Consider the following 24,531-nt stretch of genomic DNA (forward strand, 5'->3'; position numbering starts at 1 on the left):
GTCCATTTCAACTTGCAAGTTTGCAAGTAAACAGTGTAAAAAGAATGTGTCTTATTTCTAAAGAAGGATGAAAGCACCGCATCCCTTTCTGACTGTAAGATTTGTGTGCAGTCAGACTTCACCATGGAACCTCCATATTCTTTTTACTTCAAAAGCTAATCATGTATGAGAAGTAATCCCTCTCCTTTGGAAACTACTGGCCATAATTTAGAGAGATGCAAAAGTTAATTCTGAGACTGATTTAACTATTACAGCACTGAAAAAAAAGGCTTACAAGCTTTGCCATACCATTTCCAACCAAGAGGCCAAATGCTATCGGCTGCACTTTCCCAGGTATGGCATATGAAAATAACTCTGTTCTGCAGGCAAGATACATAATACACCTTCAGCCTCAGCACGATGGAACAAATCACAATCCAAATGTTGTATCTAAGATACTTTGCCTGATAAAACTTGATGCAAGTACTAACAAAAATGTTTATTTACAAACACCAATTTTGAATAGGGATTCAAAATACTACCAATCTCATCAGGATGATATCTTCTCTAGGCAGCATAATCGCAGTTGAACAGTGTTAGCCTACCCTTGGGAAAAAAAAAAAAAAAAACCCACATAAAAAATAAACCCCAAAAAACTACCACCAATTTCTTCTTAAACATACAAATCTCTACTTCAGGTCATTTTCTATGAAGATAGGCCATATAGGATTAAAAGGCAATGTGATTGTAAATATCTGAGGAATATCAGCAATGTTGCTATTGAAGAACATTTCAAGCAAATGTCAAAATGCATTAGAGGAAAGAAAAATAAAACAGCAGGTGAAAGATGCAGTAGAGGAGCAAATCAAGCAGAAATCAAGCATATATATATATATATATATATTCATGTAAACAAAACCTTGAAGTGCTAAGGCTTGGACAATAGGCCCAAGCCAGATTGACCTATAGATGAATCCTGTATATTTTATAACTGATAACCATTGTGCTAGTAGGTATTGTACTAAGTCATAACAAACCACTTATTATGATGTAAAAAGTGGAAGTATTGAAGCCTGAGCAACAGGCCCTGAGCCGAAGCTGCTAACTCAGTATGTAATCATTAGTGAAATATGTATGGAAGATGTAGCTATCTTGAATGTATCTTTATCTTTCTTTATGTGTGGATAAAATAACAGGGTCATGGACACAGTTGTCTGTCACTGTGGCCTAATGTGAGACCTTGCTCATAATCCAATTAGATAAGCAGAGGAACTCCCTTAGCTTCTCCCTTGAGCCCTGGCCAGGCTCTGGGGCAATCTAATGTGAGATGGAAACCAGATATTTCTGCTTAAAACAAAGGTGCCAGCTATTCTGGCTTGCTGATTTTTGGGTATATAAGACTGGACCCGCTTGCAGCAACTTTGGATGCCTCATCTACGGATGGACGCACCGTGTACGATTTCCCACTTGCCGGGACAGGCTCTCCAAATCCTTGCTGTAACCAGGGCTCCCCGGCGACTGTGGATCTGGATGATGGTAACGTATGCAAGTGGTGATGTATCTTTCTTAATCACTATTCTCTCTCTCAGGTAGTAATGATTTGATGCATTACCCTGTATTTTCCTGTTTGTTTAAGTGAACTATTCTGTCTTTTCTTACTGTATGTTTTCTGTATTATTTGTTATATTATTTAGTTATTTCTAGTACAGTACGCCTGCTCTTTTCACTCTGGTGTCTGAGTTTAATTGGTATCCCTAATCAGCAAAACAAATCTCCAGCTAGAACTAATGACTGTGTATAACTAAACAGTTTTAAAAATTGGAAATAATTCAATGTATCACCCCAATTCAGTAGACAAGATGAAAATGTCAGTATGAAACTATTTATAAATTCATGAAACGTCTTCTGCATGCATGCATTCTCCAGAACTAATATAACTATGTGTACACTTATGTAATTTTATGCTATTGACAACATATTTGATCAGTTCAAGGTTCAATCAGAACCAACTTCTGAGGTGGTAGCTTGAAAATAACAGAACAAAACTAAAAAAAAGTCTTACTTGAAGGCATGGAAGTAGGATGTTAAAACAGCAAAATGGAATACATCTTGTTACAAAGTTTTAGTGATCACCAATTTAAGACAACTTGCTTTACTTACTACTAAAGGGAAAAATCTTGAAACATATTAAATAGTAGTACTTCTGTAATCAAACGTTTATGAACTGTAATGGCATGCTTCTCATAAACTAACCGAAGACAATGTTACAACAGTTAAAAGAGCATCAACAGTGTGAAAAGGGTGAAAATCTTTTTGGGACATGGTCAATGACACTAAAAAGTCATTCTGAAATTAATACCAACTGACCTGTATTTTCCTCAGTGTATGATTGAAAATAGTTAAATTCTTGCAGATGTCCTTTAAGATTTTGATGCAATGAAGAAAAGTTCCTTTGGTAGTTATCTGATGCCTGTTCTGGTCACACTCCACTAGAATTTTATTTTTTATAAGTTGTAGGAAACTGGCATTATGAGCACACTCTCAGTTGTCTCAGTTGTCTGTGGCTGTTCATGAAGCAACTCTAGCTACATCCTACCTAATCTTGCTGCACATGTCAGGCTTTTTTAGGAAGGAGGTCACCAGCTCAGTGGTACATGGCCTCTGGTACAGACAGGAGCGACCAACATTCCAACACTCACAGCCATCTTTCTACTCAAGTATGCAACTGGCTTACACTAAATAACAAAGTAAGATCACAGTGCCTATGTTCCAGAGCCTGCTCAAACACTGCTCTTCAAATTAATACAAAATACATCACATTCACTGTCGATTTTATTATTGTTCTGGGCTAGATATGCTTTACTATTTTATTTATTTTCAAAATTTTTTTCTTTAAAAACATGATTTTTATCTGAAACACGACTATAATACAGGTTCTCTATTTATGTACCATTTTGCATACTTTGGAAACATTCTTTTTGCTCACAAGTCAAGGAAACTGCGGTTTTCTACTTTCTTTTTCATTTTTACCAGCTATTTTATAATAGTAGCAAAGGCAAAAAGTAATTCAGTATCTTTTTTGCGTAATGCAGCTCTTATCGTATGCAAATGTGTCATAATTCAAAATTAAGTCATTATTTTTGCATAGGCAGAGCTAGCAGTACATGCCAGGTTATCTGTAATACGTATCTTGTGATTAAAGAAATAAAGTATGGCTTTAATTAGGGAGGTAAGAAAAGCTATTTCAATGTTTTCTTAAATATATAGGGAAGTTTTTGCTCCACTGAGATGGGGAGAGAAGATAAAAAATATTCTAGAATGGCTTGAAATTTTTTTACTGGGCTTTCCTAATTTTGAGGAAATGCTAGATTTCTAGTTGCAAGTCAAACTGTTACCCTTTCTTTCTCTTTTCTGTGTGTTTGTCTTGTTTCACTTATAAGGAAGTAGGCTTTAATTTTTTAAAAAAATTAAATTTACCTTTTCACAGCAAAAAAGGCATAATATAAAAAAAACCCAAAACAAAACAACAACCAAACCTACCTTAAATCTTTCTGCTCTTTTATTTTCCTTTTCTGTGCCTTCACAATATTTTAATGCTGATTGTAACAACAAGATTTCACAAACCACTTTAATTCCCAACCTTTATTTTATATAGTACTACAACAGAGTTAATTCAATTAATTCTGTGGCCACATTTGTTCCCACCAGAAAAGGAAAATTACTGTCCTCATACCTTCAGTTGAGGGGAAATAGTTCTTCTGTCTTTGTCTAATTGAGCTTGAACACAGAAGCTACTGGCTTCACTTCTTGAAATAATGTATTTTAAAATTATAGGAAAATTCGTGTAGGATGGAACATCAGGCAGTTTCTAGTCCAAGCTCTTGCTCCAAGCAGGGTCAGCTGTGAGATGGAACAGCTTGGTTGCTCAGGGCTTTGTCCAGTTGGGTCTTAAACACCTCAGAGAACGGAGCCAGCCCAATATCTCTGGGCAACCCGATGCAGCACCTGGCTGTCCTCTGAGTGAAAACATTTCTCCTTATATTCAGTCTGAACCTCTTGTTTCAACTTGTGCCCATTAACCTAAGCTCATGCCTCTGCACCTCGGTTTGCAGAAAGCTTGCACTGGTAGCTGTTTCAGCTGCTTCAAGCCAAATTTTCATGAGCCTGCCCTTGAAAGCTTCTCTTTGGTATAATATAGTAATGTTATACTCCTACAAGGGACCACAGTAAGCAAATAAGACAAAACCTGGATGACCTTCCTTACTCTTTCTAATTCTCTGCCTGATTCTCATGTCAGTGAGGCTGCTTGCAGAACATGCAATAAAGACACAGTTACATGTGATGGAGTTCAGTTTCAGATTATCATACCCAACATCTGTTGCCTGTTTTCAAGAAAGATGATTTTGTTTGCTGTTACCTAGACACCTAAGGCCCAATTCAGTTGCCCAGAGAGGTACCCTGGAATATTTCTTCCCAGCCTCCAGCTATCAGTTCAGGAGGCTACAGGTCTCATACGGGTACTGTGTCCTATTTATCAATTCCATGTGGATGTCCCACGTACACTGCCACATTTCAAATGGTACTAGCGGCATACACAGGTGACAGAGATTTGAACCTATAGGAGCCGGCTATTTGAATCATTCTTTTAGCCTGACTACCACAAAGATATATAGTCTATTGATTATATATTAGAATTTAGACATCTAGCAAGCATTCAGACACCTACATATGCTTGCAGTGAAGTGTCCTCACCACAGACTGAAAACCAGCCACAGCCTAAGATCATGGCAGATGACAGCAGATAACTACAGCTCAAGAAATCCGATGTCAGTTCTGTGTAATTATGGGTGAGGATGATGCTTGAGACAAACATCCACGTGAGAGAGTAAAAATATTATTTACTTCTTTCTCTTCCCTGACCACTTCATCTCAGGAAAGACTACCATTCAAAGAGTAACTAACTAATGAAGTTCAAACATGGTCTGTGAGGTGGAGGAGATGGGAGGTAAAAATCAAATCCCACCTAATCTCTAATTCCTGCTTTCTGTGAATGTAATAATTATACATTGCTCAGTAAAATGTCAACAATAACATACAGAACTACCATGTACCTATTGAGAGACAAAAGATAAACTGACCTCGCAAATCTTCATGACTTCAATTCTTCAGAGAATACTAAAAGGGTCTTCCAGAAATCTTTCTCTTAGCTCAAGAGTAGAGATTTTCATCTGTTGTTGATACTGTTGCTTTGAATTGCAGTGGCAGATCCTGCCCTTAAAAAAGCTTCAGCTAATTCTGATATCTTCTTGGTAAAGTTCTAGTAAAACTTTCATGTGGATTGAAAAATTGCAGTAAAAACACTGACATCTACTTTACAGATGTGGAAGAACCATGAACAAGGAGTAAACATTTAAAGATTATAAGTAAATATACTAATGTAGTCAAAAGCAGACAATATTGTGAAGCACAGGCTTTTCTATCTGCTGGGTTTCTTTCCATCCACTTCAAGTTTCTAGCTCTTGATTTGTACTTCTCCTCATGCTTTTCTCAACTTACTTTTTTTCTCAGCTGGATGACCTTTATATCCCAGACAGCCACCTAATTCTGCCCTATACTGTCAACCTCATTTTTCCTGGCTTCTTTGTGAGCTAAAATGATGCAAAACCCAAATGTTCAAACCACACACAGGTGCAAGCTGAGGTTGAGGCATTGCTTTGATAGTACTATAGGTAAAACTGAATGAACTGTGAAGATATTCAGCAGATGCCTTGATTAAATTCCTTTAAATGAATGTTCATGAATTATTCACTTGACTAAAAGCCCAACGATTCATTTGAACAATATCGCAAAATGACTTGAATAAACTATTTTATGATATTATTCAAACTACCTCTGGCTATAAGCATTCTGAAACCATCCTCCGGATGAATTCCTAGATGCCCTCTTAGATTATCCTAAATGTTTATCTGTGAAAAACTTTGTTGTGTTCATTTGTCCTATATCTAGGCCAATGCAATTACTAAAAGGTAATACTACATTATCTTTCTGATAATTGCAGGGTCTTATAGAGCTACCAGAAGGCTATTGCTGGAGACCAAACCCATCATCTTCCTATGACAAATACAGTTTGTCCTAAAGTACATGCACAAATTAATACTGTGTAGGGAATACAATGAGCAACACTGTGGGATCCCTTTATTTAAGGAAGTCTTCATTTCATGAACGAATAAAGCCATTTTCCTTTCTGATATTTTGAAAAATGCATGTTTGTGGCAAACTGTCACTTATATTCAGATTTAGAACCTAGAAACTACAGTGATGGTTCCTTGGAAATACTTAAAATAGATAAGATGGATTGACTGATTGCATATTTCTTTGAATTATTGTGAAAGCACCAGATCTATCTAAATCATGCCGTGAAAAAAGTGAAGTTAGAAGTTATGTAACTTCAAGTTGCTATAAATTGCTTCTTGTTGAAAGCTATATAAAACATTTTCAAATCTGTCATGTTCCACCTCTTCTGCTTTAAAAAAAAATCCAAGTGAAAATGTCCAAGAAAAATATGAATCAGGCTTATGTTATAAAGTTCGAGCAAAAGCTATGCCACCATGAAGAAAGGGTACTCTTTCACAATTAAATATAAGAAATTGGTCCATTTTTATGTCCAGAATGTATTTATTACAGTAAGACACATTTTATTAGGTTAGCTAAAGCAATGTAGCTAATTCAGCAACAAAACCGCCTCAGACATACTTCATTCCTCACGGACATGGTATCTTCACTGTACTTTAATCCAAGTTAGTTTCTTGAATACAGATTATATTTACCTTTTTTCTGCTCCTGATACTCCCATGTGCTCTCAGAGCAAGGTATCTGACAAAACAGCCAGAAAAACACATCTTCTACTTCTCCTCCCACAGAAGCATGCAAGATGACTGCACAGCCACAGCTTCCCAGAGAATATGCTCTACAACGTTTGATGTGACCTCTGATCTTTGCAAAAAAACAGTCTCAAATCTTGGACTAGTTTGACCTACCACAAAGCAGGAGGAATGGAGAATAAACAGTAAGAAAGCATGAAGGAGCCAGAAACTGCTTTATCTGTAGTGATAGGAACTGAAGAAATTAGCATAGTAGATACCAGAAGATGATACAGAGGTTAAAGTTGTGGGGCAGCACCTGAAGTCTGTTCTGGCTAGTCCTGACATTAACCACCATAGCCAGTAGGAACTGTAAAACCTGTGACAGTGAGATGAATGTCAGGTTCTTCTTTTCTATCCTGAAATATGTATTTAAATTTAGAAAGGAATTCCTTTTCCCTGTTTTGGCTATTTTTTTTAAATATATATATATATTTATACACACACACACACACACATTTTACAACTGCTATTCTGATTTTTTTACTGGCAGTGAAATTTTAAAAACCTTTAAAAGCCTTTTAACAGTTTCACTGGGACCAGAGAGGGAAAATACTACCACCAAACGAAGCTTTGAAAAAGAGCAGCCAGAGAAAGCACTCATCATTTTCAGGACAGAATATCCCTCTGCGAAAAAAACTTCTTGCTTACTAACACAGGTACCTTCCTCATTAAAACACACAGGCTAGCAAAGCAAAATAACAAAGGGGTCATGGCAGAATTGCATCTGATATGTTGAAAGTGTGTATCACCCAGCACTGAGTTCCACTCTATGATTATATCCTATTTTGTACTCTGAAAAACAACAGCCTCCTACAGCAACAAAGACAATTATAAGACAGATACGATTTATCCCAGAAAAGCTCTTTGCTACTTAGAAAAATACCAGAACAGAAAAACAACCCCTTGCTAGTGAAATTAGCTCCTCTGATGATCTGTTCTTTAAATCAGGAAAGAAGAAGGGATTTTTTTTTGTTCAGCACGATTTATTTTTAGACTGGCAAAGAGACGATGGTAAACAGAACTGAAGCTCTGTGGGCACCTTCTGAGGTTAAATTACCTTTCATGCCATTTGCACAGAAGACTGTTCTCAAGCAGATTGAGCAGATGGTTGGGACACCATTGTCCGTTTACTTGTATCCACAAAGATAAACGATGGCTCTTTGAAATCCTGAACAATATGACCCTTGTGCTGCTTTAGGCTGCCAAGGGAAAAAAAAAAAAAAAAAAACCAAATAAATATAAAGTTAGCTGAAGAGGAGAAAAGAGTTTTGATTGATGAAATTTCATTTTTAAACTACTGAAATCTCCCCTTTAATAAATATATATCTCTGTAATCTGGAATTATTTTACTAAAAGAAACTAATATGTTCCAGAATACTTAGCAAAGTAGGAGACACAGGTAAAAACAAATTGTACACAGTAACTCTGACTGAAATAAGAATTTGCCACCTCTGCACAACTGCTTCTACTACATACAGCATTTGCTGGAGCATGATGCCAAATAACAACCTGTTCTGCTTACTGGGCCACAGAGATGGTCAGAGATTTCCAGAACCAAACCAGAGCAGACAACTGTCAGGGCACAGCGATCCACCCAGCCAAGTATTGGTAGAGAAGGTCATGAAAGTGGGAGAACATGCTGGATGGGGTTTTTAGTTGTTTTAAGAACTCAGACTTCTCTGAGAGCAGCCCTGGTCACATATCCCCAATTTGAGCATTTTGGGCGCTTTTATTGAAACTAATATGTGCTGGTTTTGGCTGTGATAGAGTTAATTTTCTTCATAGTAGCTAGTATGGGGCTATGTTTTGGATTTGTGCTGAAAAGAGTGTGGATAATTCAGGGATGTTTTCATTACTGCTGAGCAGTCCTTACACAGAGTCAAGGCCTTTTCTGCTTCTCACCCCACCCCACCAGCGAGTAGGCCGGGGGTACACAACAAGCTGGGAGGGAACACAGCTGGGACAGCTGACCCCAACTGACCAAAGGGATATCCCAGACCATATGATGTGCTGCTCAACATACAAAGGTGGGTGAAGAAGAAGGAAGGGAGGGACATTTGGAGTGATGGTGCTTGTTTTCCCAAGTAGCTGTTACACATGACAGAGCCCTGCTTCCCTGGAGATGGCTGAACACCTGCCTGCCCACGGGAAGTGGTGAATGAATTCCTTGTTTTGCTTTGCTTGAGTGCACAGCTTTTGCTTCACCTGTTAAACTGCCTTTACCTCAGCCCATGAGTTTTCTCACTTTCACTCTTCTGATTCTCTCCCCCATCCCACTGGGAGGGAGTGAGCAAGCGGCTGGGTGGGGCTTAGTTGCTGGTGGGGTTAAACCATGACATAATAAGAAGGATAAATTTAAAGGATTGGAGACAACATGCACAGCTATGAAGAAAGCCCATAACTTTTAGGAAAAATCTTTGGAATTTAGAAATGAAGTGAGCAGATATTAGTCTTTGGACTTGCAACTAATTGCATAACCCATCACTCTGAAAAGGTCCTGAAAGAAAAGGAAAAGCAAGGTTGCTGAGTATGGAAAGAATCGCACGGAATCAGTGAAGGGGCCCAGTTGCTGAGTTCAATACACACAGCAGAATAAGACAGATTTGGGTCTAGAAAATAACAGTGAAATTAGATAAGTATGACTCACCAGCCGCTCAACGTCCTAAAGCCAGTAGGTACTGCAAAGCATTTAATTAACTAAAGTTGCGTATAAAGATGGATAATTGTTTCTGCAATAACTGCTTCTTTAAAGAATGACACAACAAATAAAATTCATATCCTCTATCTAATACCACACACTCCACAGCAACGGCAGATAAACAGTGGATACACTTCTCCCTCTATCATTTCAATGATCAATTGACTTCTTTTAATCTCTTTTTGCTGCGCTGTTGACATATTCAACATGCCTTAGAACAAATGTATAATTTAATCATTTAAGATTCTTGTCATATTTTTAGAAATGGTTAACACTCATTGGAGTAATGAAAGAAAGGAAAAGACAGGTTGAAATAAACGCCAAGCAGTGGCATCCAGCAACTAAAAGTAATATGCTTTGATAATGGAGGAGTGATTATAGCTCATATAAGAGGAAATAAGTGTGAAATAATGTAAACATGAATGGGAATTTAATAAAAAATAACATTAAAAAATTAGGAAAACAGAACAATTTATGTTCATAATGGGAATATGAGAGAAAGCCCAGATGGGAAGAATTTTCCTAATTCTGCTCTCTGTCTCAGAAAAGGGGGAAACCCAAAACTATGTCTGTTCTAAATATGAGTGTCTCATGCTAACTTTCATGATAATGTCATTTCCATAAAAAAAGATTCAAGGCCTTTCTTTCCCCAAGGGAGCACTCTCTCTGCTTCACTTCCCCCACTTTTTTCACAAAATGAAATGGAGGGCCACTGTCCCTCAGCTATTTGTCTCCACTTAACATCCCCAGCTATATTTGCCTATTTGCAAATATAATATAATGAAAGTAATGAATATACTCATGAACATGCTTAATGTGAACCCACTCTCTGAGACAGTAAGAAGTTGGACAATACAATCACGCATGTCTCAGCAAACCAACACTATGTCTTCCAGTATCAGTGGATTTCACTTAGAAGCGTCTCCATTATTACAAACTGGATGCTATTTTCTTCCTCATAAACAAACTGCTAAATTGTAAAAAATGCACAATATCTTTATATGAAAAGATGTGATAAAGTGGTCTGTGAGGAACATGATAAAAATGTCCCTGACCTCAAAAATAAAACATTTTCACTGAAAACACCAGACTACATATTTTGGTTGTCCAGTAAAAACAAAGGACTATTGAATAATACTAAGATAGATGCATTGTGATCAGATATCTTGTTTCAGTGATACCAGTTATAAAGAACTGACATTTTATAGGAAATATTTTTTGCAAACCAGCATTATTTGCAAATGTGCTATTTGAAATGTGTTCTAAATAACTTCCATACTGAATGAATTGGAACATCCATAAATGTTTTAGCTTTCTGCCTACCTCTATCCAGACATGAAATTGCCCAAAAGCATATCAACAAAATGAATTTGAAACAGCTGTGAATAAAACTTCAGCAAATCAAATGAAATTTCACTTTGTCACTCTTACCAGGAGCTCAGAAGCACTGTGAAGGGTAGATGGTGTAAGAGCAATACACACACACACACACAGAGAAGCAAGTGCACATACATATAGATGGACAAACTAATTACCAGGGAAGTGAGGATGAAAACCTAGACGCAGAAATGTTGGTAGTTAAAACAACTGTCCATTCTTCCTTGGCAAAGCAGTAACAATTCCCTCCGCATAAATTATTTCCTAGATCCTCCTGTAAGATAGGCCACCATTAGTGTGCAATAATGAGTTGTCAGCTGAGGATTGGACTGTTTAAAGCTGCTGCAAAAGCTGAGACACAAATTTAGGCTTTCACTTTGTACAACTGGGCATATGTCTTCTGATGACCAAAGACAGTTTCATTTCTGCAGGTTTAGAAGTATAAAAGGCCACAGTGGGAAGGTCAGGAAGGTGTTCCCATCCCTCCATTATGCAGTAAATTAAATTGATCATTATTTATGGAGAGGGAATATGCTGCACACTCTCAGGAATAAGACTCAATAAAAACAAGGAAATGAAGAACTATTTTAGTTTTAACAGTGTGGTTGTACAGCAGCTGATTCCAGAAGGAATTTCTCAGTACTTAATTCCTTTCAGACTGCACATCATTTGTGAGTCCACATAAATATAGCAGAAGAACACTGTGAGATTACTGAAATCTCATCTATCTTCCAAGAAGCTGAACATACAGCATGTATTATTCCATAATCATAGAAGGGAGGTAACACAAAATGGAAAAGCTGTCCTCAGTCTCAGTATTATGAGTGACCAGCCTGGAACACATTTTAAACAGACAGTTATTCTGAATGACGCCTGTTAGAGCTAAAAGAGTTTAGCCGAAAAATGCTGATTAGGAAATCGGGTGACAATTTGGTGCTGAAATTAGTAAAGCTTGCCTTTTAAATCTTGCAGAAAATGGTTTATGAAGTTTGCAGCTAAGACGTATCTACAGATTCAACCTCAGTTTAACAAATGTGCACTGGGAAGAAAAGACTACTTGAAACTGCATAGTCCAGAACTGTAATTATTTCTTATTTCCTAAGTCTTTGTTTCACTAAGTGTAGCTCTACCAAGATGTCAATCTCCACTGTAACAGCAGAGAAAGAATAGATATCCGTATTAATAATCTTGCAAGTCAATGGGAGAAAGGATGAGCTCTGTAATAACATGGACTGATCACAGAGCATTCCATTAAGACCAAACAGAAACCTCTCCCTGAGCAACCAATGCCATGGTTGTTAATAACATTGGCTCCTGACTTTCTGAAACTAGTAGACCAAGAATTTACAGACTGTTCGACACAAGATTTTACAGTGATAAATGAAATGGAAGCTTTCAAGTATAATATATATTACTAAGGACATACTTGTGTCTTTAAATAAAAATGAATACCGTGACACATTTGGAGCAATTTTTCCCTTGAACGTGCATGTCTTTCAGATATTTGGCAGCAATCATGCCCATTTATGCAAGGTTAGAATTTCATTACCAAAGTTCCAACGTATAAAGAAGCAGAACCCCATACAAATTCTGAGCAAGTCCTTAAGGACTCTAGTGAATGAAATTTTGTGATGTTGTGTAAGAAAATATAAAACACATGATTACCTATTATTTCCTACTTTGTGCAGACATACACCTGTGCAGAATGGGTGTTAAAAGTGCTACCAAATCAAAATGACTAAGTTTCACAACAATTTTACAGGTATAATGAAATACCTAAGATATTAATAAATGGTGAATCCTCATGCCTTTTAAGAACTATCAGAAATATAGGCTGGTATAATCTGCAATGTCATAAACTATGATAAATACTAATGAATTTCACAGTGTCTTTTCTAAATGTCCACCTATGAAATCTTTAATTGCACTTCCAAGACGTCTAAGCTTCTAAGAATTGGTTTCAGAATTTCTGTTATTTCTGCTTGCCCCTATTCTACTGTAACTTTCACAGTCACCCCTTCCATTCTGTGAAGCGAAGACTTCATTAAATTTACACACCCACTGCTGAAAGGGCTCCACGGAACACAAGCCCTATCTGGCTCAGTTAATGTTCTGGACATGTGAAAATCTCCACAGAGATAAATGATGACTACCTGGCCTCCCAACACTTCAGTGGAGGTGCTGTTAGCCTGAAGGTCACTAAAGCCTTAGCACTTACACATTACTTCATCTGCAGTCAGAAGGCCGTATCAAAATATAATTTACTTGGGGAAAGGCAAAGCAACTCCCTTCTACATGGAACATTTACAGGGCAACTGACAATGCCTACCTCTTTCACCATGGAGGTGGCCAAACCCTGGAGTGAGCTACTCAGAGAGATCGTGGAACCTCCACCTTTGGAAATACTCAAAACTCAATGGGACAAGGCCTTGAGCTACTTGATCTAGCTTTGAAATTGTCCTTGAGGTACAGAAGCCCCTTTTAACCTAAATAATCATTCGAATCTATGCAAAACTACTTTGTCCTCAGCTGAACCACAGCAATATCTAGAAGACAAGGTAGAAATTTGATTTGCTCTACTTCAGGCACTTTCCAAAAAGAAGTGAAGCTGAGACAGGGAGTTCCAAATCCTCCAAATTGCTTTGCAATGGCTGTAGGAGAATAGCATCTCAGCTTTATGTTTCATAAAGACAATAGCTGCTCCAGTGCTGTAAAATCCTTAATTCCCAGCTCATGCTGCAGAAGTGATTCCAAAGAAGGATTGCTAGCAGCCAGAAATCACCAGTATAGTTACCTGCCACATCTGGGTTTTCCTTTAAGGTGTCCCATCTCGTTAATGATAAGGCTGACTTGGCTTTGCATACGAGATTTAGCAAAGAAACGACCTGTGGTGATGCTGAAGTGGAAAGCAGAGCGAATTAAACTGGTAGTCCTCCTATTTTACAACCAACTGCAATTACCATACTGGGTAGATGCCATCCAAAGAAAACACTGAACCACACAAACAGGAACCATTTCATTAGCATCCACAGAGTGAACCTTTCCCCAGGTGTAATTTAAGGAGCCCTTAAAATATGCAATTCTATCTACTACTTTGAGTCCTCAATCGCTTCCTACTGTAATTCTAGTTTCCCTCTACATGAAATCCTGCAGTTAAATCTACTTTCAGGATGACTGCCCTGATTAATAACTCTATAATGTCTGTACTCTCTGTTGGATAAAGCATTTCTTTGTTCAAAAGTAATCCTTTTCCTCTGAACGCTGGCAGTTTCAATGCCGAGGGAATGAATCACCACTGCTTGGTGCTGCCATTCACACTGCTGGGATGTGTAGTCATGTGAAGTCATTCTGAGCCATAATTTCTTATCCTCCTCAGTCAGTTGTGGATTATGGCAGTGAAAGGGCTATACTGATGCAAGTAATTCACAGGTCATCCAACATGTCTGTCAAAAAGACCAGAGCGACTTCACAGATACTGGATGAATTCTGAGTACCTCAATTTTTAAATTTTGAATGTTAACTAGAGAAAGAAAAATACTTGCTGGAACAAACAAGACAACCAAAAAGGCAGAACACAGTAATACAGGATGCAGCTCCTGGAAGGAAATGGAAGGGAAAGCATGCTTTGTTCTATGTTAAATTCCACTACAGTTTGCTGGAAAACTTGGCAAAAGTGGCCAGTATTTTGATTTTCGCTCCACATACTGGAATTAAAAAGAAAGTTAAGGTCTCTTGAGTTTTCACACATCAGTAGCAGATGTACTCTTTACAGTGGAGAGCAAATGTTCAGTGGCCTTACTTGGGACTCATGTATCACAAAGGATCATTTAGTTCACTGCAGAGATCTGAGCATGAGACAGTGATACCTCCAGGTATCAACACTACTGATGAGCAATTAACTATTATGGGTGTCAATGTTTTTTGAAAGGTCATTTCATCTGGATGCAGAAGAGGATCATTTTAGAAAACATATTTCCACAGAACAGAATAACATTTACCCGCCTGCTTCTATCAGGAAAAAAAGTACCTTGCAATAAAGGATTTTAAAATTACTAGGCAAGTTTGTTAAAACACATTTTACAATGATTCTATGCAACAACACATTAATAAATTCATGTTGATGACTGAGGAGCAGAATTGTATAGAAAAATCCACTGAGGAAGAAAGGCTGAAACATGCATTATCTCATCATCTTAGTGGGGCCCATTTCACCTGAATTTAAATGACTTGAGTAAGATTATGCAGTGAGTCAGCTCAGAGCCCAGAATAGTACCAGGGAATTGTGGCTCATTGTGTCTGTCTTTAACCATTAATTTGCACTCCCACACTGAGAAAAAATTGAAGTTACTATTTTATTAAGCCCCCCCAATATATTTAAATCATACCAATACAGTGAACCATATTAGAGAAAAAACATAAACTGAGATATAAGCCTGACATCCAGTCTGAAACTTGGGTCACTATGCAGATGTGTAGAAAAGGGGCAATACTTGTGTAAAACTGATGGATCTACAAGCTTTATCATTCAGTCCTCTAGCTTTGATTGCTTTGGGTTCTAACTAAAATACATCAATCTCATTTTTGAAACAAAAAAAAATAATTGCAGAGGTCTCCAACCACAAAGATGCTCTTTAGGCAATGTTATATATGTATTTGTTATGTAAAGGTTCATTCTATCATAAATATACATTTTAAACTTTCTGTTGTGATCTTCTTTAAAATCTCATGAGAGTATACTACTGCTTACGAAGTGCTTCATTAGACAGAGCACTGGATAGATGTCTCCTAACACCAAATCTGTCACTTCAGTCTAAGGACAGTAGCAGAGGGAAGGCCTGAAAAGCTCCATTTATATGGGACTTTACAGTACAATTTAAAGAAACTTTCCGATATTTAAAAAAAAGACTGCATGTTCTGATAACATTTAGCTAAAGTTAACATCTAGTAAGGAAATGGATCGACTCTTAATCACTAACAGAACTCTCTCTTAAATACAGCTTTTAAAATTAAGTATGCATTCTGGAGCATATTCTCTTTCTTTCCTTCTTTCTTTCTTTCACACATTACTTTTTTATTTTTCACTCATTCTCAGATGGTCCCCTTTTTGCCCTGCAAATGTGAAGGATCTGTTTTGGAGTCTGTCAGGATAGTAACAAGACCGCAAGCGTTGCAATCCCAGTTTAGTGTGGACTGTGTCTACTCTGTTCTAAAACCAGTATCAACGGGTTTCAGACCTCTTCTGATTCTGCATATTCCCAAACATATTTTTCACCTCAAACTCAAATACTTGAATGCATTTGAAACTATCAGTAGCCCCTAAGATTGGACAAGACACTGGATAAGCATAAGTATGAACAATTACTTCACAACCTGTTCCAGGTAAGAAGCAACCCACAGCTTCCCTAAAAGAGACACAGATCAAGAACACCTTTACATCTGCATCAGTTCTTCCCCACCTGACCACTCCAGTTAACTGGGATGAACCAGTTGTATTTTCTCTTTTCAGTGTTGCACAGAATTCACCCTGTGCTCTCAGTCACTCCTCCTCCCAATAGACAGTAGAGTGCAGCCAATATGCTTTCATTCCCGCTCCTTCCAGTTGCTCACAGCAGATAATAGCAGGTAAATAGTCATCATTCTCTTCCCCGCAGTGACAGTCAGGGGCTGATCACTGCTGAGTTAAGGAAGAGGAATGACTCTCTGCAGTCAGCCAAGAGGTAGGTGAGATGCTCCTCTACAGCAAATTTTACAACCTGAAAATGTTGTTCTCAACGGCTTTTTACAGGGCAGACATCTTCAAAAATTTTAAGCTAATGTCTGAGTATCTATTAAAATGTTACATGCAGACAGAGCTATAGAATATATATGAATATTTTTCCTTGTCACCTTCCAAAGCTCCTTAGTAGACACATCTTTCAGGCCTGTGGGTCACAGGACTGAAAAATATCAATTAAAGCTGTTTCAAAATGTGAAATAAGGAACAAAACAGAAGAGGGAGCTGAGAAGGCAACAGGGAGCTGTGATTATATAGAACATGCAGGATTTGCATATTATCAACTTGCAGACTCAAGGTGAAATTTTACTGAAAGATGCAAATAGACAAGAATTACAAGTGATAACAGCAAATTATGGCCATCTGACATAATTAAGACAGATTTCTAAGCTATATATCTCTCTTCTGACTGTAAGAGAAGGGTGTCACACATGGTGTCATATACTGTTGCAGAACCTTCCCGACAACTTTGCTTGGTAGAAAGAAAAAGTGGTTTAATTGCTTCACATATTGTTTTCTCGGAAGTCATCTTTATTGCAGTGTTGGCAGACACCTTAGAGTGAACTAAAAGATTATTTTGATATACTCTCTGTCAATAGATATAATAAAATGCTGCTTTTTGAAAGGTGATAAAGTCAAGGCATGTAATGGATGGGTTAAGAAGCACTGGCACAGAAAATAAAAGTTGGCCTAAGGTGAAACATCAAATCACCGGCAAAGTTGGGACTACATCTGAGATTCTAAGAACTTTCTTCGGAATGATCTCTGAAATATTTTTTCTCTGTAATATCAGACTTTTTTTTTTTAAAGATACAAAGTACTAGGATGTACTGTTTTCTGTATATACACCCATGAAGCAATCTGTAAAACCGTAGTCTTCAGAAGACCGTAAACTATTTTTGTATACCACTTAAAGCTCTACATACCACTGGAAATTCATAGAAGGTGGCTAAAGAGCCATTATCCCCTTCTATAACTCAAAAATTTGGTGCTGTCTTATGAAACTACCAGCCAGAAAATTTAAAATAAACCAAAGGAACAACATTTACATAGATTGTGCATGTAAATCAAAGAACTCATTCTCTTAAGATATTAAGGAAGTCAAAAATATAAATAATTAAAAATGAGACTGAGAAGTTCATGGAGAGTAAGCTCCCCGATCTTTATTAAATACCAAAGCAAGCTCCTTAACCCCTGATGGTCATTTTTGGTGTGCTTTGTTTCTTATACTCTTTCTGTAAGCATTCACTGCTGGTCACAATAAGAGAAAGATGAACTCAACTTCTGGTCCCACCCAGTATAGTAGCTTTTATGTTCAGCAGAGCACTGAAGAGGACAGTACCTGCAACGTACAAGCTTCTGAATTGGCAACACCTGTCCTCCTGAAAAGTCAAAGTCATGAAGCAGACATCTAGAAACACCAGTCATGTTTTCCTTAGTTTATTCTTCCAGGTCTTTCAAGGTCATTAACTACTGGTAAATGTTCAAAAAATATAATCTTAACTGCTCATTGTTTTGCAAACTAAAACCAGCAATCTACTCTGCAGTTCCTCTGGTTGCCTGGGTAAAGCCCCATAGGTTCCTACAAATGGATTTTAGCTGAGTACTAAGGTAAAGGAAAGAGGGAAGAAGGGAGAAGTAAAGAGAAGTCAAAGGTCTTTTTCTCTAATGAGCTGCAGTTAGTTTCTCCCACGGCTGCCTTAACATTAACCATGCATTGTTGAAAATTTTCTATTAGTCAAGTCAAATTCTCACACTCCCTTCACTTTTTTCCTCCACAGAAATCTACCTTATGGGGTGGCACTTCTCAACAGTAACAAGCAGAGTCTGCAGGCAAAGCCACCTGAAAGGCATAATCAGCCAAATGACAGTTTGAAATGCATTGAAGTTATCAGTAACAGTATAATACCAGCTAGTAGTGATATTCCTGTCTAAATACCCAGAACTACTTGGCTTTGGATCCCCTTGGCATTTACTAGAGCATTTGTTTCTTTGGTGGGAAGAGCTGAGGGTGTTGAAACAAGAGCTTAAAATGGGATGGGAGTTTTGAATTTCAAAACTTTATTACGAGGGTAGTTTGGCGTTAACTTAACCTTATGCATCTTGTGGGAGAGTAAAGCACTGCTGGGAAAAGCCCCACAATCTGAGGCACTAGCGCTTGCTCTGGTCTGAGAAACATAAATAAAACCTGGCAAATTGTTCCTCCACAGCAGTATGATTGCAGAAAGAAGCATTAGTTGCCTTTTTGACATTTACTGCTGTATCCTTGCTATGTATTGAGCATGAAATCCTCAGCCATTTCCTTATCTTCTAACAGTTATCAGAAAACAGATAGGTAAAGATAGTGTGTTGGCCCTAAAGAAGTGGTATGACCTGCACAAGAAAGCAGCATGAAATTTCCATCTCTTTCACAAAATCTACGTTCTTTCCCAGGAAAAAATATGGTAGAAATTGATTTTCACAGTAAGAAAAAATGTTTATTTGGGTATCATTTAATAATTTAATTATCATGTTCAACATCAACAAACGTTCAAATTATGGCAAATTTTTAATATATGTTATACATAAATGCAACTCTCTACTCTCCTGTGCACTTTTAAAGTCTTTTAAATATGATTTTGATAATGTAATCAGCTGCTTGAATAAACATAACCTCACTGAAGTAGTATTCTAAAGAGCATTATTTCTATTATTATAACTTCCCTGGTGCATAGCTGTAAACAGATGAATGATAGTAAATGACCCAGATAAGTGTGTCCCAATAGCTACTGCTCCTTAGTCTTGACCTTCTGACACTGTTCCAGCTGTGCAATACCTTGTCCCAGCATTAAGGGAGAGACAATCTCAGGCTCAATTCTATTCTCGGTAAACTACTAGTATTTCTTTACAAAGACACACACTCTCATAAAATTAGTGGATTAAAATGTATTTCTAATATAAGATCAAAAGAAACACTGAACCCTTCTACAGCTTCTCAGCTCCCACTGTAAAAATAAGTAATAAGAATTATAGTACTAAATTAAATGCTATTCATATTTTACCAGTAGTTCAGTGTTTTTGCATTTATTTTGAGCTTTGTAATTTAGAAAGTACAAGTCTCATCAAACCTCATTTCTAAGGGATCCCATTTTCAGTGCCTTTTAGTAAACAGAAGAAAGGAAGATAAATGACAGAAAGTAGCTCTGACTTAATGTATTCAGAGTTGTAATCTGTATTCTGCATAATTTAATGCACAATGATAATTCACCAAAAATATGCTGAGCTACAGAAGAAATCCCAAAGTAATCAGAGAATATGTAAAATAGGGTGGGAAACTATGACCACTGCAGAATCCCAGTGTAACTAGTAATTCGGAGAGCAATGTGTATGTTATAAAATATATGCTATATTACACACACAGAGCACCCATGTTTTTTACCTAAGAAATCAGTCTTACAATGCTGGGTGATGCAGCATTCAAGCATTATCTTGCAAACACAGTTGAGCAACTTAATAAAAAACCACACCATTAACTTACATAATTAGAGAGTGAATTTAGGTACTCTCCTATGTAGCCCCAAATACTCCTAGATTTTAAAGCAAAACCAATCTCCACTGTTAAGCGGCAGAAAATTTTACCAAAAGTTTTAAAAGTAAATAAACCAGATGTGATGGAGCAACATCACTAGTAAAATGTAGCCCAGCCTCTGCTGTTTCTTCCAGATTCTGCTTGCACACTATGGTGAGAGTGAGTAATCGATTGTGATGGGGAAGGGAAACTGGAAAACTTTTCATCTTATTAATCATCACAGCAAAAAGCCAGAAATAAAGCTTTCTGCCAAAAGCATTACATTTTAAAATTCTTCTAGAAGAAAGTTATCCTAAGAAAAAGTCCACCATTCTGTCCTTTCACCCTTACTACTTTATATTACGTTAGGAAATCACTGCTAGAGCAGTGTGTTAACAACAGGCCCATGAGACAGGAGGGATGTATTTTCCTACAATCTCCAAGTACTGTAGCACTGTATAACAAAATAAATGCTGCTTAACTATAGTCTCACTGTAAAAATTAAAAAATACCTAAAATACTACTATATAATTTAATTTAAACTAAACCCAGAGATTTTTTTTGTGACATTTTTATTTGTTTGTTTAAGATTTACTGGTATTGTTGTCAGTAAGTGACAGATATACACAACTGTAAAATGTTCAAAAGTCTTCTTTCAGATGGACATCTTGCACACCTTTAGGCGTGCTTAAATGATTATGAGCAATGGGTGTTTCTGGAAGGCTAGAGGAAGAGAAGTCCTTATTCTGTAAGATAATAGTCTTCAGGTAAAGAATGACATCCTCACTGAAGAGTCTGAATAAAAGATGAAGCAGCTGTAATGACCATACTGTATTCAGAAATGCACTATACTAAACTTCTGTAGTCACTGAGATAATGAAAATCTAATTTGATGTCCTTCTACAAACAAGAGCTATAATTTAAGGATCTTTTTGAAACCTAAAGAAGTGCAGTGTTGACTTGTTCCTGACACCTTTGACTTGAAAAAAGAAAAAAAAACCCCAAACTTCTTTATTTTTGGCTAGCTTTTTAGACACTGTATTTAACTTTCCTACATAGTAACTTTGAAACAAAGATAACTCAGTTTTGAATTTGGACACGGGAAGATGGCACCTTCCCTATTCAGAACATCTGGGAACTCCCCTACCAGAGAGTATATGCCCTGCATGGTGCTCCAAACAGAGGAAAGCTAAAAACCTGCAAGAGCTATAGGAAGGAAGTAAAAGAATTATTTGAGATCTGCAAAACTTATTTCCTAGTGAAAAATTTAGGAAGCTCAAACTATTTGAATTGTCCCTAAAAACCCCGATCTAGAGAGAAAAAACAAAAAAACCCAAGCCCCAGTGAACCCATGCCTGGATCAACGGTAACTCCCCACTTAAAGTTTTCTAAATTCTCTTCCCACTCATATTGCACTAGACAGTGTCATGTGGCCACAAAAAAATTACAATGTGGCCTCATTTTGTTTCATTATAATTCAGAACTATGAAAGAAGTGCAACTGTGAGATCAAATTGTAGACTGAAGGACAGAGATCATGTAGTGTTAATAAACTATTACCTTTGGTTTCAAGCATACCTAAGCTGCTCAGAAACTCTTTAACAAAAAGGCCTCTATCTATATGGTTGGCACCTTTCTCACTTAAGAAGCATGGTCATATATCATGGACACTTATCAAAGTCAGTAAAGCCAGTGTCAGTTTTATTCAATTTTTTGCTCTGAATAATGGGTTTCTCCTTTGAAAGAGTGACCTGTGTACGTAACTGGGTGATTAAAATACTTACTTGATAAAACCAGAGAGCAAATAAGAGAATGAGAAAAGGGTTGAATTTCATCAAAGAAATTTGTCAATTCACTGGGTCCAGAATTTCACACAGCTATGTTTGAGCTGATGCTTTTTTAAAAAATGAAAACAGTGTAAGCAGTAAGATCTTTCAGTCCTCATTTTTCTTCATTTTAATGAAAATTAGTGATAATACAACATTTTGAGGCTATTGCCTATCGTTCTGAGGGAAAATTACTTATATCTATACATTTGCTGACTGCTTTTCTAACAGTGCTTTTACTCCCTCACCAAGCCAAAGCCAAAACCGATCTAATCCACTTTCCTGCCAATACTGAATTGATCCTTATCGTACTTACACCCTAGCTAGGTTTACAGAACCAAACATCGATGTTTTAGTTCCCTCTCTCAAAGACACACACTCGCACAGAATACTTCTGCCTAACAGTGTTCACTGAGAAGTGGATTATCATGATAACTTTCCTCACAGTTTCTTGTGTTTGTGCTTTACCTCTGCAAACAGGTCTTGGCTCACAGAAGCTATCAAAGGCAGCAGCATCTAAGAGTGTCTGTATCTTATTCACAGAGAGGAAAAATATAGCTAATTTCTTTTGACATTAATGGGATTTGTATATACATGTCCTTCAAGTCAACAGAAAAAAGGACCTTAAAGTTGTCACAAGGAGAACAGAGTAAATCAGACACTGGAAAGACAGAGAAAAAGCTATTTCTTTCCTGCACATACTCAAATCGTTTCAACAACACATTTTTGTCTGTGGTTTTATGTGCCAGCCTTGATCCTGAGACATCCTAATATTTAAATGTTTAATGAATACCTGTTGGAACTAAAAAGAAATATGCTTAAAAGCTGACCTAAAAGAATTCTTAATGAGGTCTAGATAAAATGTCAAAGTTATTTGTTGTGATCTTTACTGTTTTAAGCCCTTGGCATGACTGGTAAGTCCCACTTAAAATGAAGTATCCCAGGCTCCTCAGAAATATAGAGATGTTTTTAACAACGGACACATAGATCTGTTGCAGCTCTCTCATTTCTATATGCACTGTTAAAACAATAAATGTGCTGAGCAATGAAGGACCTCTCCCCCAAGGAGCATAAAACTGAATGGGCAAAGCAGGTTCAATGCAGAATAATGCAGCTCAAATAGTGACATTTTTTCTCCACAAAACAAAGATAAAGTGATCATTTGGGTACTTTTAGAGAAAAGGGAGCCAAGTCAGCATCAGCAAAAGGCATCATCAACTTTTTAACAGACACCTTATTGCCACTGTGTTAACAGACAGGTAGGAAATGAAGTTCAAAGCAGAGGTCATTAAGTGACCTCTACAATGAATAAAATACGCTACAGGTGAATAAAATGGGAATTTCCCCCTCCCAGGGCAACTTGAGCATCCATACAACAGGAAATGCACATGCAGTATACTGCCTCAGAGCCAAGATAAATAGTCTCTTCCCTATTCTCTGAGTATTGTAAGGCACTGAGATTCAGGATTTGGCAGCATTTCTAGTGGTCTGTGTTTTTGACATGACCATAATAGGTATTATTTGCGCTTTGTAAATTAAAACTTTCATTGTCCTAAATACTCCAGCCAAGATGGAGGATAACTGTATTACAGACTGCATGAAAGTCTTAGTCGTTAAGATTATACACTCCCAGAGAACAAAAGAATAATGAAGTCTCTGGCTCTCCTTTTAGAGAAGAAAACTTCAAAGAAATGTTAATTCACTTGCCCAACATCACATAGAAACTGCAGGACAGAACCTACTCTGTTTTAAAGGTCGCTGCCTGACCACAGCAGCCTTTGGTAAATCACAACTCTGTGTTTCAGTGCATTCATCAAAGAAACAACTGTGGACAAACGTTATTGTGCATTGACTCTTTTAATCAAGGTACTTGAAGTGTATAAAAATCATAACATCTTCAATCTGATGTGAATTCAGAACAAATATACACATTCTGCCTGTGGCTACCAACTGGCAGATACCATACCTTAGACACAAAAAATATTGGCAGATATTGTAACTTAGAGTTAAAAGAAAAAAAGAAAAAAAAAAAAAGATCGACAGAACAGGAATATCATAGGTTAATTTTCAGCCTATTAGACATACAATCTACATAAATTCTGAGTGGGTTAACTTTTGTGAGAATAAATGGAACAGAAACATACATTATAACATTCTCCAGCAACATTCCCCATCTGAATATACCTAAGTAGAAGAAACTTCCTTTTCTGACAGAAAACCACAACAGCACAACTTCTAGCATTGTGATGGAAAGAAAGGAGGCTCTGCTTCCTCCCCAGAGGTTCCTGATAGATCTTACAGAAGAAAAAGATGAGACCACATTCCAAAACCACAGAGTCTAAAGCCTTGCAAACAAGTAAGGCTTGCAATTGATCATCTGGGTGAGAAAGAACAACAGAGGATAGGAAA

At 37.2% G+C, this 24,531-nt stretch overlaps 1 protein-coding gene across 2 annotated transcripts in view; it reads right to left on the reverse strand.

Moving 5' to 3' along the window:
* The window catches only part of DLGAP1 (DLG associated protein 1), a 434,783-nt gene that overhangs the window by 331,786 nt on the left and 78,466 nt on the right, over positions 1-24,531 (reverse strand). Inside the window, exon 2 of one of the 2 annotated variants that reach the window (XM_074821461.1) lies at positions 7,960-8,101. The exons of the other annotated variant lie outside the window; for it this stretch is intronic. The gene's annotated coding sequence lies outside the window, so the exon portion shown is untranslated. The remainder of the gene's footprint in view (positions 1-7,959; positions 8,102-24,531) is intronic. 2 annotated transcript variants of the gene reach the window in all.

This window comes from Strix aluco, chromosome 1, assembly GCF_031877795.1.
Source record: "Strix aluco isolate bStrAlu1 chromosome 1, bStrAlu1.hap1, whole genome shotgun sequence".
NCBI lineage: Eukaryota > Metazoa > Chordata > Aves > Strigiformes > Strigidae > Strix > Strix aluco.